General features: G+C 37.7%; 1 protein-coding gene across 6 annotated transcripts in view; it reads left to right on the forward strand.

The window, feature by feature from the left end:
- The window catches only part of LOC138744073 (cilia- and flagella-associated protein 46), a 193,838-nt gene that overhangs the window by 90,597 nt on the left and 89,417 nt on the right, over positions 1-13,824 (forward strand). The gene's annotated exons all lie outside the window — the stretch shown is intronic.

Raw genomic sequence — 13,824 nt, forward strand, 5'->3', positions numbered from 1 at the left:
TGAGACTTCACTAATGGATTATTGTTTTGAAAAGCAACAGATGAAAGAAATCGGAGGAGTAGTTCAGAGCTGCAGGCCACTTTATTCTTTTTGCTAGTCTTTTGTCCAGTTTTATCCAACATTGGATGCAAATTAAGGTTAAAATCCCCTCCTATCAATATATTTCCTTGTGTATCTACAATCTTCAAAAAAATATCTTGCATAAACTTTTGATCCTCCTCATTAGGTGCATATATATTGAGCAAATTCCAAAATTTTGAATATATCTGACACTTTATCTGTTTTTTCCTCCTCTATCTTGATTGGTACATTTTTGGAGTGCAGTTTGCTGTTCTAAGAGGATCATGTGGTTTTGCAAGCAGAGAGAGTCAAACAAGCTTTTTTTCTCAGAGAGAGAATTCAGTTCTACACTTCAGCAGCAACAGCTGGGACTGGAACAGGACAAGCTGACAAGCTTGTGGAAAACCCCATTTGGAAGACTGGTTGTGAGTGCTTAGTTCAGCCTGGTCAAAGCCCTTATAGTCCATGTAAGAGGAAAGGACTGGCTGCATAATGTTTCACTTGAAATAAGAGAAACAAAAAGGAAGTCTGTGGTGACCTGAAAGAAAGAGGTTATCATTTAGAAAACCCTGATGGGGCAAGTTTCTGGCAAGACTCTGACATAGCTGATTAAAAGGGATCAGTTTGTGTCCAGAAACAAAAATCTCTGTGAAAACCAACAAGAACCTTCCTGAGTGGTAACCATTTATTTTTCAAGCACCAAAGCCTGGTGAACTTTATAAATGTTAAATTCTGTGCACAGTATAAGAATTGCCTGCAACCAGTAAACTTGGAGGAATGAGAAGTGAGATTGGACTGTGAATCAAATAACTTTTCTAAACACACACACATTACATACACGTGCGCTTAGAATTAGAAGGGGGGTTAAGTTAGGTTAGTTAATAGTGATAAGATAAAATTTGATCTTGTTTTCATGTTTAAAGATAATTAAAAGCAACTTTTGTTTAAGTAACCATTTGTCGTGGTGAATATCAATTGCTGCAGGGTTTTGGGGTCCTCTGGGCTTATAACACTATGAAAATCATTTAAATCCACTTTCTCTAATCCTAGAGCTGCAACTTGAACAGATGCTGCAGGGAATATATGAGACGTTTGAAGAATATAGAATGCCAAAAAAATACTTGAAAGAAATTAGAAAGGCTAAAAGGAGATATGAGGCTGCTTTGATAGGCAAAGTAAAAATAAATCACTGCGAAATCAGTTCATGCTTGCGAGCAAGATCGCAAACCAAATGGAAAGGGGAGTTGTGGTTGCCCGGCAAGGGGTAAGGGGCAACTCAGAGGGGGTGTGCATTTGGGGTTAAGGTCTTATTGGGTGTGGGAATTGTTGGAGTATTATGTTTTAAATGTGTTGTCATACATTGAGTTTAAAAAGGAAAACATGAAAAGGGGGATGGTGGTGGTGAGGAACCGGAAATGAGGTGTAAACAGGATATGAGATGGCCATGTTGAACTATATGACTATAAACATTAATGGAATACATAATCAAATTAAAAGGAAGAGGCTATTAAATTTACTGAAAAAAATAGATATAGCATTTGTGCAGGAAATGCATCTAACTGAAGTGGAACACGAGAAGTTAAGGAGAGACTGGGTAGGGCACATAGCGGCAGCATCATAAAGCTGGAGGTGTAGCCATATTAGTTAACAAAAATGTACCAATCAAGATAGAGGAGGAAAAAACAGATAAAGTGTCAGATATATTCAAAATTTTGGAATTTGCTCAATATATATGCACCTAATGAGGAGGATCAAAAGTTTATGCAAGATATTTTTTTGAAGATTGTAGATACACAAGGAAATATATTGATAGGAGGGGATTTTAACCCTAATTTGCATCCAATGTTGGATAAAACTGGACAAAAGACTAGCAAAAAGAATAAAGTGGCCAAATCTATGGTTAAATCAATGCAGGAAATGAAACTTACGGATATACGAAGGAGGCAGCACCCAAAAGAAAAGGAATATTTATATTATTCGAGTTGGCATAAAACATACTCAAGGATTGATATGTTTTTGTTGTCGGCCCATGTTCAAGGGAGAGTTAGGAAAACTGAGTATCAAGCTAGACTACTTTCAGATCATTCACCCCTGTTATTAGCAAAAGAACTGGAGGACATCCCACCAAGAACATATAGATGGAGGTTAAACTCCATGCTACTTGAAAGGCATGAATTTAGAGAGTTTATTGAATGCCAAATTAAAACATATTTTGAAATAAACACAGAATCGGTGAAGGATAAATTTGTACTCTGGGACGCAATGAAAGCCTTCATTAGAGGACAGATAATAAGTTATGTAACTAAAATGAAAAAGGACTACAATCGGGAAATAGAGATGGAAAGGGAGATAGCATGCATAGAAAAAGAACTAGTGAAAAGGGACAATATAAAGAAAAGGAGAGAATTGGACAAAAAAAAAATACAAAACATTACAAACGTATAAGGTGGAAAAGAATGTAATGAAAAAGCAACAGTATTACAAATTGGGAGAAAAAAACACATAAAATTTTGGCTTGGTAACTTAAAACAGAATAAGCTAAAAGAACTGTATTGACATCAAGGAAAAAGGACAAACAAATCACATATAACCCAACAGAGGTTAATGAAAACTTTAAGGAATTTTATGAATAATTATACCAAACTGAGAATGAGGGGAAAGATGATAAAATAAAAGAGTTTTTAGCTAAAATTGAACTGCCAAAATTGCAAGAAGAGGAACAGAACAAACTGATAAAACCACTTGAAATAGAGGAAGTACTGTATATTTTAAAAAAGCTGCCGAACAACACCAGGAGAAGATGGATTTTCAACAGAATTTTATAAAACATTTTAAGAGTTATTAATTTCTCCTCTCCAGGAAGTAATGAATCAAGTAGAAGAAACACAAACTTGCCAGACTGGTGTAAGACAGCAATAATTACAGTAATACCAAAGAAGGGGAAGGATCCATTAACACCATCATCATATAGACCAATATCTCTACTTAACTCAGATTATAAGATAATAGCAAAATTATTAGCAAACAGATTGGCCGACTGTGTATCAAAAATAGTAAAACAAGACCAAACTGGACTTATTAAGAAAAGGCGAACAGCCGATAATGTCTGTAAACTTATTAATCTAATTCATGCAGCTCAAGGAAATAAGAAACCAACGGTGGCTGTTGCCTTAGATGCATAAAAAGCCTTTGACAGGGTAGAGTTGAATTACTTATTTAAAGTATTACAGAAGTTCAATCTGCCAGAAAAATATATTAATTGGATTAAAGCATTATATAATGGACCATTGGCAAAGGTAGTAGTAAATTGATATGTATCGAACTAATTCAAATTAAGTAGATCAACTAGGCAAGGATGTCCATTATCCCCCTCATTGTTTGCCTTAGCAATAGAACCATTGGCAGAGCTGATAAGAATAGAAAACAAAATAAAAGGGATAAAAATAAAGGAGGAGTATAAAATCAGTTTATTTGCAGATGACATTATAGTATACGTAATAGAACCAGAGATATCAATAAAAGAATTACATAAGAAATTGAAGGAATATGGAGAAATATCAAGGTACAAAGTCAACACAAATAAAAGTGGTGATGCCAATTAGTAATGCGGATTATACAGAACTTAAAAAAGAATCACCATTTAAATGACAAGCACAAGCAATCTGATACCTAGGGATCAGGTTAGACAATAACAAGCCACTTGTACAAACTAAATTATCAGCCACTAATAAAGAAATTGCAGGAAGACTTAGAACATTGGAAAGAACTACCGCTAACGTTGATAGGGAGGGTGAACAATACTTATTTCAAACATTACCAATTTCCTTAACAGAGAAATTCTTTGATGAACTAAAAAGAATAATAAGGAAATTCTTGTGGAAAGGGGGGAAACTGAGGGTAGCGTTAGATAAATTAACAGAGAGGAATAGCCAAGGTGGTTTGCAGTTACCAAACTTCAGAAATTATTATAGAGCCGCACAATTAAGGTATTTATCAGATTTTTACTAGATGAGAGAACAACCAGACTGGACTAAGATAGAACAAGATAAAATGGGGGAGAAGGTACCGGTACATATAATTTATAAGTGGGATGAAAAGCTGGTACAATATAAAAGCTCACCAGTATTGCATCATTTACTTAATATATGGAAGAAGATCCACGTAGAAAGGAAAAAAATGAATTACCAAATACCAAAATTGTTATTGATGCAAAATCCATTAATCCCTTTTACAATAGATAACCTTTCCTTTAGAGAATGGGAGAGAAAAGGGATCAAAAGAATAGAAAATTGTTTTTTGGGAAATAATTTATTAACATTTGAACAATTGAAGGACAAATATGGAATAACTCACGGTACAATGTTTGCATACCATTAACTGAAAGCTTATTTAAAGGATAAATTGGGAAACAGATTGAGATTAGCAGAAGGAAGCAGCTTTGAATATGTGATTACAGACACAATGATAATTAAAAGATTTATAACAAATGTATACATTGAGCTGCAAGGTAAGGAAAATGATGAAATAAGCTATAAACCTAAACAAAAGTGAGAAAAGGATTTAAACATAAAGATAAAGAATGAGGCATGGGAAAAGTTATGTTCTGGAACTATGAAGAATACAATAAACACAAGGTTAAGCATGATACAGTATAATTGGTTACACAGGGTATATATCACTCCTCAAAAATTAAAAGAATGGGATCCAACATTATCGGATAGGTGTTTTCACTGTAAGAAGGAAATGGGAACAACAATACATGCAATTTGGGCATGTACAAAAGTGAGTACGTTTTGGGAAGAACTAAATCAGATATTCGATAAAATCACAAAAAACAACATAACAAAAGATCCAGAGATCTTAATGTTGAAGTAGTGAAATGGATTCAACAATGGTTGGATGGGAGATGCCAGAGAGTAGTGGTGGAAAATTGTTGAATTGGAGGCCAGTGACTAGTGGAATGCCACAGGGATCGGTACTGGGTCCATTGTTGTTGGTCATATATATTAATGATCTGGATGAGAGGGCGGTAAATTAGATTAGTAAGTATGCAGATGATACTAAGATTGGTGGTGATGTGGACAGCAAAAATTTTCAAAGCTTGCAGTGGGATATAGGCCAGTGAGAAGAGTGGGCTGAAAGATGCCAGATGGAGTTTAATACTGATAAATGTGAGGTGTTACATTTTGGTAGGACTAATCAGCAAAGATCATACATGTTAAATGGTAGACAATTGAGTATAGTAGAACAGAGGGATTTGGGAATGCTGGTATATAATTTCCCGAATGTGGCATCACATGTAGATAGGGCCTTCATAAATCAGAGTGTTCAGTACAGGAGTTGGGATGTCACGTTGAAGTTGACTCAGGTATTGCTGAGGCCAAATTTGGAATATTATGTGAGGTTTTGGTCACCGAATTATAGGAAGGAGATCAACTAAAGAGAGTGCAGAAGAGAATGTTGCCTGGGTTTCAGGATTTGAGTTACAGGGAAAGGTTAAACAGGCTGGGACTTTACTCCCTGGGGTGTAGAAGATTGAGGGGTGATTTGATAGAGATCCTTAAAATTGTGAGGGGGACAGACAGAGTAAATGTGGACAGGCTTTTTCCATTGAGAATGGGGGAGATTTAAACAAGAGGACATGGATTGAGATTGAAGGAGGAAAAGTTTAGGGGAAACGTGAGGGGGAATTTCTTTATTCAGAGGGTTGTGGGAGTGTGGAATGAGCTTCCGGCCAAAGTGGTAGATGTAGGTTTGATTTTAATATTTATAGAATAGGTGGATAAGTATATGGATGAGAGAGGTGTGGAAGGTTATGGGCTGGGGTGGATCAATGGGATTAGGTGGGAGAAGGTGTTCAGCATGGACTAGAAGGGCTGAACTGGCCTGTTCCTGTGCTGAAATTGTTATATGGTTAAATGCTAAAACTTCCCCCCGTCCCCCCAAACCCACATCCCACCTTAAGTAATCCTTATGCTGTAAATGATCTGTGATTAGTAAGGGATTGTTTAAAATGGTTTGTGAGTGGGAAGGGAAGGTTGAGAACCACTGCTCTAGATCCAATTGCTACTGAAATCTTTTGCTTGTGAAAAATTGTCATTGGCCCATTTCCTTTAGTTATGAAACTGTGCACATAACAAGTCAATTAGGTTCAATTAAAACAGTGGTTTTCAAACTTTTTGTTTCCTCTCACATACCACCTAAAGCAATCCCTTCGTTGAACCTGAATTCACCACTTCAGCTGAGAAAGTAGGGGAATCTAAAACTAGAGGGCAGAATAGAACCAAAGAACATTACAGCACAGAAATTGGCCCCTTTGGCCCTTTTAGTCTGTGCCAAACCTTTTATTGCCTAGTTCTACTAATCTGCACCCAATCCATATCTCTCCCATCCATTGTACCTGTCCAAATTCCTCTTAAATATTAAAATTTAGCCCTCATTCACCATTTCAGCCGCAGCTCGCTCCACACTCCCACCACGCGCTGTGTGAAGATGTTCCCCTTTCATTCTTAACCCATGTCCTCTGGTTTATCTCACCTACCTTCAGAGGAAAAGCCTACTAAATTTACACTTTCTAGATTCTTCATAATTTTAAATACCTCTTTCAAATCTCCCCTCAACCTTCTGTGCTGTAGGGAATAAAGTCCTAACCTGTTTAACCTAGTTCCTGAAGTGTAGGAAACATCCTAGTAAATCTTCACTGCACTCTTTCTATCTCATTGACATCTTTATTGTAGTTGGGTGAACAAACTGCAGACAATACTCCAAATTTGGCCTCACCAATCTCTTGTACAATTTTACCATAACATCCCAACTCCTATACTCAATATTTTGATTTATGAAGGCCAATATGCCAAAAGCTATTTTTACAATACATTTACCTATAATACCACTTTCAGGGAATAATGTATCTGTACTCCCAGATCCCTCTGGGAGTACTAAAGTCCATGTAGACAACATCCACAGCCTTTCCTCATCAACTTTCCTGGAAACCTCCTCAAAAAATTCTATAAAACTCATTAAACATGACCTACCCACACACAAAGCTTGAATACCTGCTCCCTAAGAACCACCTTTCAATAACTTAACTACTACTGATGTTAGACTCCAGGGTTACTTTTGGAGTCTTTTTTAAACAATGGAATAACATGAACTACCCTCCAGCACCACATCTGTAGCTAAGGACATCTTAAATATTCCTGCCAGAGCCCTTGCAATTTCTATACTTGTCTCCGTCAAGGTCCAAAGGAATATCTTGTCAGGCCCCGAGGATTTATCCACTCTTATTTGCTTTCAGACACCAAGAACTTCCTCCTCTTTAATCTGTATGGGTTCTATGACCTCACTGCTTGTTTTTATTACTTCCCACAACACTGTTCTTGTTTCTGAGTGAATACTGATTGGGGTAAAAAAAACATTTAATATCTCCCCCATCTCTCTGGCTCCATGAATAGCCGGACCACTCTGATCCTCAGGCAACTAATTTTTTCCATTACTATTGCATTGGATAAATATTGGGATGAATTTGGTAAGATTAAAGTGGGTTACATAGATACACACATTTTAAAACAGATCTTACTTGAAATACTAAGAATTCATATTCAGTAACATTGCAGAAACTTTGGAGAATGTTATGCACATTTCACAAGTAGGTGCTAATTGAAATGATGACATGAAATGAATAGACCATTGTCTTGGAGGAGACAAACTGGCTGTTTGCAAGTTCCTGCAGAGTGCTCACAGAAAGGTCACTACTGGGTTTTGTTTACCTAAGACAACAGCTTGACCAAGAGGGAGAAACTCCTGTTGTTTGCTGAAGAAGGTGGGGTTTTTTGCAAGTGAGAGAGTCACATGGGCTTTCTGGCCGTTGGCAATTGGAGAGCGAGAGAGAGAGAGAGAGAAAAAAGACAAGCTCAACAAGCTCTCTCAGCTAGTGTGTGTGACACTGAAAGCAGCTGAACAGTGCAAGCCAGCAAGCTTGTTGAAACAGAAAGCTCCAGAGCAGTGGATGGCTGAAAGTGCTATCTGTCTGATGTTTCTCTTGGAACAAGTGAAACAGAAAGGAATTCTGTGGTTGCCTGAAAGAAAGATGTTACCATCTGGAGTACCCTGATGGGGCAAGTTTCATCAGCGAGACATTGAGGTGACTAATGCTGGTACCTCAGTTGTGGAAAGCCTGGAACAACAAATTTCTCTTTGCAAACCCTACAAGAACTTTCCTGAGCAGTAAACATTTACCTTTCAAGCAGCAAAGCCTGGTGAACTTTATGCATGTTAAATTCTGTGCACAGTATAAGAATTGCCTGCAACCAGAAAACTTGGAAGAATGAGAAGTGAGATTGAACTGTGAAGCAAAGAACTTTTCTTAAATTTACACACACATAATACACATGCACTTAGAATTAGAAGGGGGTTAATTTAGGTTAGTTAAGTATAGAGATAGTTAAAGTTTAATTCTGTTTAAAGATAAAAACAACTTTTGTTTTGGTAACTACTTGTCTTACTGAATGTCTATTGCTGCTGGGTTTTGGGGTCCTTTGGGCTAATAACACTATCCTTTTGCTTTTAACTTGCCTGTAGAAACCCTTTAGGATTTTCCTTCACATTGTCTGTCAAAGCAACTCGTTTTCTTTGAGCTCTCCTGATTTCTTTAAGTTTTCTCTTGCATTTTTTTTATATTCCTTGAGTACTTTATTTGCACTGTGTTGATCATACCTGCTAAATGCTTCTCTTCTTTCGAACCAAATCCCCAATATCTCTCAGAAATCAAGGCTCCCAATGCCTATTTACTTTGCCTTTAATCCTGAGGAGCAATCAAACTCTATACTCTCAGAATTTCACCTTTAAAGGTCCTCCACTCACCTCACTCATCCTTGCCCAAAAACAACATCCCAATCCACACAATCTAGATCTTTTCTCATTTCCTCAAAATTGGCCTTTCTTAAATTTTGAATTTCAACCCAAGGCCCAGACCTATCCTTCTCTGTAATTAACAAAATTAATGGTATCATGATCACTGGACCCAAATGTTCCCCTACACATACTTCTGTTACTTGTCCTGCCTCATTCTCTAATAGGAGGTCCAGTATTCCACTCTCTCTAGTTGGTACCTCTATATTATTGATTTAGAAAACTTTCCTGAACACATTTGACAAGCTCCAAGCCATCCAGCCCTTTTTACAGTATGGGAGTCCAGGTGGAAAGTTAAAATCACAACTTTGTTTTCTGCAGCTGTCTGCTATTTCTCTACAGATTTGCTCCTTCAATTCTTGCTGACTATTGGGTAGTTTATAATACAACCCTATGAATGTGGTCATACCTCTCCCATTCCTCTGTTCCACCCATATAGCCTCAGTAGACAAGCTCACTTGTCTGTCCTACCTGAGCGCAGCTGTGATATTTTCCCTGATCAGCAATGTCACTTCTCCCCCTTTTTTCCCCTGCTTTCTGTTGCATCTGAAACAATGTTGGCATTGCAGTTAGCGTAACGCCTTTACTGCGCTAGCAATCGGGACTGCATCTGGGTTTGAATCCCATGATGTCTGTAAGTTGTTTGTACATTCTCCCTCTGTCTGCATGGGTTTTCTCCGTGGGCATCCTTCAAAAGTGTACCAGGGTGTAGGTTAATGAGGTGTAAATTGGAAATATATCACCTAAAATGCCTTTGAGTCAAAATCATCTTTTAACTTTTTCAAAGGACAATCGATTTTTAATATTTGGCTTAGTAAAGATCTTTTAAAAATTGAAGATTGTTATAAACAAGGCCAACTGATGTAATTTGAGCAACTGAGGAATAAATATGGAATACCTAGTAATACTTTTTTTTAGTTATTTTCAATTGAGAGGATATTTAAGGGAAAAGTTAGGTCCAAAGATGCGGCTACCTACTTGCAGTGATGTGGAAACTCTTATTAAGAGAGGAAATGCTAAGAAATTTACTTCTGCAATGTATCTTTTATTGCAAACAGGAACTATTAAACAAGGAGTGCATAAATCTAGACAGAAGTGGGAGTTAGATTTGAATATTACAATTGATGAGCAAAGATGGTTGATTCTCTGTCGAGATTGTATGACAAATACTGTTAATGTAAGATATAGATTAGTTCAGTATAATTTTTTACTTCAGTTTTATTTGACGCCAATTTTTAGGTGTGGTAAAGAGTCAAGTACTTGCTTGATATAAACTTAGTCATGCTCCAAGGTAAGATTGCTTTGGGTGGATTTAGGAAACTTGTTGGAACAGGTTACAGGTAGTATATTTCCACTAAACCCAGATTTATTGGGGAATATGGGAGGAACAAGACCCAAGTTCAAATTATCAATTTATCAAAGTTGTTAAAATAGCATTAGCTATTCAAGGAATCAAGGAAATCGGATTTACAGTAGGACTGGGAAGATGGAATGCAGAAATTCAAAGCTGTATCTCTTTAGAGAAAATTACATATAATTTGAGAAATAAATATTCTATATTTGAGAATTTGGTGTCTATATATGCAAATTTTGTGTATAAATACATAGCAATGTTCTGTCAGCCTCTTGAGATTTGTGTCTACCTTCTTCCTTAAATTGATCATATAAACTTTGTTGGAATCCAGTGTGTTGGAAAGAGATTCTCCAAGCAGATAATTATGCTATCTTTCTTATTTTATATTACTATATATGTATATTTTGGGGGTGGGGGGTTATAACCATCATTTAACAAGTGAAATTTTCTTATATGAAGCATTTATTGTTCTGTATAATGCTTTATTAATTACATGTATGGAACATTTTTAAACAAAATATTTTTTTTTAAAGTTCTCTCAAGTCATGTCTACTCACCAATGCTCAGTTTGGTGAGTAATGTTCTCTGCTGGATACACATTGTTCATTTCCATTGTTACAAGCTCAGAGGACCCCGAAACCCAGCAGCAATAGAAATTCAACAAGGCAAATGTTTACTTTAATAAAAGTTGCTTTTAATTATCTTTAAACATGAAAACAGGATCAAACTTTAACTTATTTCTTAAACCCCCTTCTAATTCTGTGCACATGTATGTGATATGTGTGTGTAAGTTCAGAAAAGTTCTTTGATTTACAGTCCAATCTCACTTCTCATTCTTCTAAGTTCACTGGTTGCAGGCAATTCTTAAACTGTGTACAAAATTTAACATTTATGAATTTCACCAGGCTTTGGTGCTTGAAAGGTAAATTGTTACCACTCAGGAAGGTTCTTATTGGTTTTCAAAGAGAGATTTGTTGCTCATTGGTCAACCACAACTGATTCCTTCAGATCAGCCACTTCAGTGTTGTGCCGAAGAAACTTGCCCCACTAGGGTTTTCTACATGATAGATAACCTCTTTCTTTCAGGTCACCACAGAGTTCCTTTTTTGTTTCCCTTATTTCAAGTAAAACCTTATGCAGCCAGTCCTCTCCTCTTGTATGGACCACAAAACTCATCTTCAAAATTGGGTTTTTCCACAAGCTTGCCAGCTTGTCCTGTTCCAGTCCTGCTGCTGCTGCTGCTGAACTGAATTTTCTCTCTCTCTCTCTCTCTCTCTCTCTCTCTCTCTCTCACTCAGAGAAAACCATATGACTCTCTTAGAACAGCCAGCTGCACTCAGACAGACTGTGGCTCCGGACCTAATCTTCTGAGGTCATTTATCTGTTGCTTTCCAAAACAATAATCCATTCCTCCACAGCATGTCCATTTAACATCTACTTGTGAAGTCCTTATAAGCATTCTTCAAAGTTTTTGCAAAGGCACCCAGAGCCTGGACTGTCTGGCTTGAGCAGAGAGAGCTCTGGGATTTTAAATGAGATCTGTTTTGAAGTGTTTGTATCTGTGTGTGACCCGCACTAAAAAACCTCACACAATTTATCTCCTTTCAAACATATCTATATACAATATAAAATATTACATAATCTGTCACATCATTCTCAACTTGACCAATAAGACATGCAACAAAACCTTGAGTAACATGCCATTGAAGTGGCAGGCAATGGCCATCTCCAAAATAAATTCCATGATCAGAGACATAAAGCACAGAAACACTGAGATCCACTGAGTCTGCGTTGACCAAGAACCAATGACTTATCCTCATCCTACATTAAACCTGTGTTTAATTCACCTCACATTCTCATCAATTCCTTAGATTCTACCAATTTCTGCACAAAGGGAAATTTACAATAGTGAATTAACCCACCATGCTTATATTTTTGGGATGTGGGAAGAAATTGGAGCACCTGGAGGAAATCCATGTAGTCACAAAGAGAATATGCCAACTCCATACAGCACCAAGGGTACGATTGAACTGGGACGCTAGTGTTGTGATGTAGCAGCTCTACGAGCTGCACAATTATGGCTCCTACCACCTAACCACTTCCCCTAGACAATCAATGCAATTATCATTACTGAATTCCCTATCATTGATATCTTTGAAGATCACTCTTGACCATAACTTAACTGGATCAGCCACATTGAAGAGCAAGTTGGAGGCTGGGATACTCTACTTACTTGTAGCAGTGCACCTTCATCTACTCTGAAGATACTCATCTTCATTTGGGGCAAAGTGTTGTGCTTGACTAGCATCCTATCAAATACTCTAAACATTTAATTACTCCTCCAATGGTGCACAGTACATTTCCAATTAACCAAATATCCAAAAGTTTTATCAGGTGAGACATGACATCACAATTTGGGAAAAAAAGGACCCACCGTGCTCAAGTGGGGGAACAGGGAATCAGTTTTACAAAGGAATATTTGTCCACAGGTTACACATTGAAGGAAAGGAATGCACTGATTATTTATTGATAAATTGTGTTTTTTTTTGCCATAAATTACAGCAACTTTGTGATAAATTGCATTTTGGTATTTTCAGAATTTGAATTGGAAACCGTGCTCTCTTCTCTCACCCGCCCGAGTTGCGCTCTCCTCCCCCTCGTACCCCCCAAGCTGCGCTCTCCTTGCCCCCCCAAGCCGCGCTCTCCTCGCCCCACTCCGAACCGCGCTCTCCTCCCCCTCGCCCCCCAAGCTGCGCTCTCTCCCCTGAGCCCCACATTCTCCCCCCACTTCCTGAGCCGCACTCATCTGAGCTGCTCCCTCTATCAAATATCCTTTTCCGTGAGGTCGCTAAAATTCTGCTGGAGGTCAATCCCAGGCAGGAACGGGAACCTCACAGTCCTGGGCAGAATTGGCAACAGTGTGGGCAGGTGTGGGGGATAAGTGGCAGCCGATACAAGTATTCTCCTGATGCCACTGGGCTGATTTAGTGAAAATTCCTGAATATCCAAAAAATCCACTTAACCGAGATCTGTCTGGTCCCAAGCATTTTGGATAATCTGAAAAGTACTGTACCCACAAAATGCACTGTGGTTAGTAACCCAGGCTACTCTAGCAGATGGAATATAATATGAACAAATGTAAAGCTATCTTGCTTTAGTGCACAAAGCAGAATACTTTTCAAAATGCTAAGACATTGGGTAGAATTGATGTTGAAAGCAACCTCAGTATTTTTATACCGAATCCACTGATAGATAACATGCCAGTGCAGCAAAAAAAAAATAGGGAAGGAAATGGTAAGTTATCCTTTATCTTGAGGAATACAGTGGCAAAGAACATTTACTGGTAACTCTGAATCTGGGATACAGTGTGCATCCTGAGAAGAGGGACTGCAGCAAATGTTTATCAGACTGGTTTAAGAAATGCACTGTTTACCATGAAAGGAGAGATTGAGCAGACATTTTTAGTGATAGACTGGTAGGATACAGGGATGGTATTGCTC

The sequence above is a fragment of the Narcine bancroftii genome, chromosome 10 (assembly GCF_036971445.1).
Source record: "Narcine bancroftii isolate sNarBan1 chromosome 10, sNarBan1.hap1, whole genome shotgun sequence".
NCBI classification, from domain to species: Eukaryota; Metazoa; Chordata; class Chondrichthyes; order Torpediniformes; family Narcinidae; genus Narcine; species Narcine bancroftii.